Source organism: Cyprinodon variegatus, unplaced genomic scaffold (assembly GCF_000732505.1).
Source record: "Cyprinodon variegatus isolate N-32 unplaced genomic scaffold, C_variegatus-1.0 Scaffold493, whole genome shotgun sequence".
NCBI lineage: Eukaryota > Metazoa > Chordata > Actinopteri > Cyprinodontiformes > Cyprinodontidae > Cyprinodon > Cyprinodon variegatus.
In genome coordinates, this window is record NW_015150946.1 from 48,519 (window position 1) to 50,457 (window position 1,939).

Below are 1,939 nucleotides of genomic sequence, written 5' to 3' on the forward strand. Positions count from 1 at the left end.
CCAAGATGTCATTTATAAACATCGAGAAAAAAATTGTTATAAACAAAATAAAATGTATAATAAAATTATGAAATTTGTCATTAAGATTTCTCTTTTTTTAATAAATCTCAATTCTCCAAGAGGAATTAAGATACAAAACGCAAGAAAATTCCTTTTTCTGATCGCAGTAATGAAAATCTAAAGAAAAGGTTTTGAGAAAAAGGTCTGGAGCTGGGTTGTTAAATTTAGAGTAAGGGTGATAAGTAGGGCAGGAGCAATTCAATGAGTGCCTCATAGATAAAGATGTAGCAATGCTTCAATATACAGAAAATGATGGCCAGTTCAACACAACTAAACTACAGTGATAAAAGATCTATGACCTTTTATGAATCTGTTTCCAAGAAAATCCCTTTTTTGTTTTTTATTTACAACCTTTTCAACATGTGACTAATAAAACCTTATTCTCAATTTCTACCCTAGAGTAATTCTATGCCTCAACATACAGTGTTGGTTTATCTGTTTCAATGGGGGATAGAGGCTGTGCAGCTTTATTTATTATATTTTTTAGAAAAGTAATACAAGTTGTATTACACTAGTTGTATTACACTAGTCATAAATGTTGATAAAAACCAATGTTGTATTATACAACATTGTTTTTTATCAACATTTATGACTAGTGTCAGATAAGGTAAGTCAGACTGAATGGTGTCAAGTGTACTTCAGACACTCAGACAGCAGTTATAGTTGTTACACGGAAGTAAACAGTGTAAAAAAATGTTTATGACCATTAATAATATTTTCAATTACATTATTTTATTTACGCGCGGATGACGTCATACACGCGCCGCTTCATTTCTAAAAGATATAAATATAAAAAATATATAACCGCGGATGTCTGGGGGACAGTGATGTTATGAATGCTGGCGTACCATAAAGAATAAATTATGAACAGTTTAGTTTGTGCCTTAAAGTCGTTGCCCATAGGAAGACGTTACTTGGATATAACCTAACGGAATATCTTCAGAACAGCTCCAAATGACACAAGACTCATATGGGTGAGTGGAACGTGATGTAATAACGTAAAATCAAGGGCCCAATGTAAAAAAAAAAACGGCATTCCCCTTTAAAACCTTAAGACCTCAAGTGAGGGTAATAATTCAGAATGCATTAAATTCCATCGGTAATATTTTTACCAGCAGGTGGAGCCATTGCGCGCAGCTCCAAGCTGACACAAAAAGTTCCAAACCCCACAACTCTGGAACTATTATAGCTAGAGGTCTAAAATTTTCTGCATTTGTGGTTGATATGATGTAGAGCAAATATAATACAATAAAACCTGCTTTTTCTCAAGAATGTCTTTATTACTGCTGTTCAAAAAAGACCTATCATTTCCGAGAATAAAAAAAACAACAACTCTGAGCCATGTTTGAACTAATGCACGTTGGTCTGCGTTCTAGTCACCCAATTTCAATTTATATATTAAGAAACTAGAGGGTGTTAGCTTTCAAATAATGTATTGCACATGTTATTTGCTTTTCCATTTGGGAATGCAAAATAGGCGAGGATTACCCAAAATTAGGTGGGATATTAAGAGGTTAAAAGAACATGAATTCTTTATATATCAACTTTAATGTTAGTATTTTGATGTGCATAATAAACCACAGCGTTTTAGTTGTCAAGTTACTATTAATATATTAAAATTTTAAATGTTTAATAAGTTTAAACATTCTTCTTGATAGTATTACTGCTGCCACTGTCTGTATTAGAGGGTAAAAAAAAATGGTAGGTGTGGCCAATGATTGGCTAAGGGTGGCCATGGCCACCCCTGCCCCCCCCTCTTGCTCCGCCCCTGATTAGCGAGGTTTAAGTAATATGACGACAGATCTTTTTAGCTGTTATATATTTATATATAGATATTATCATATATCTTATATTATTTATATTAGGGATGCACGATATT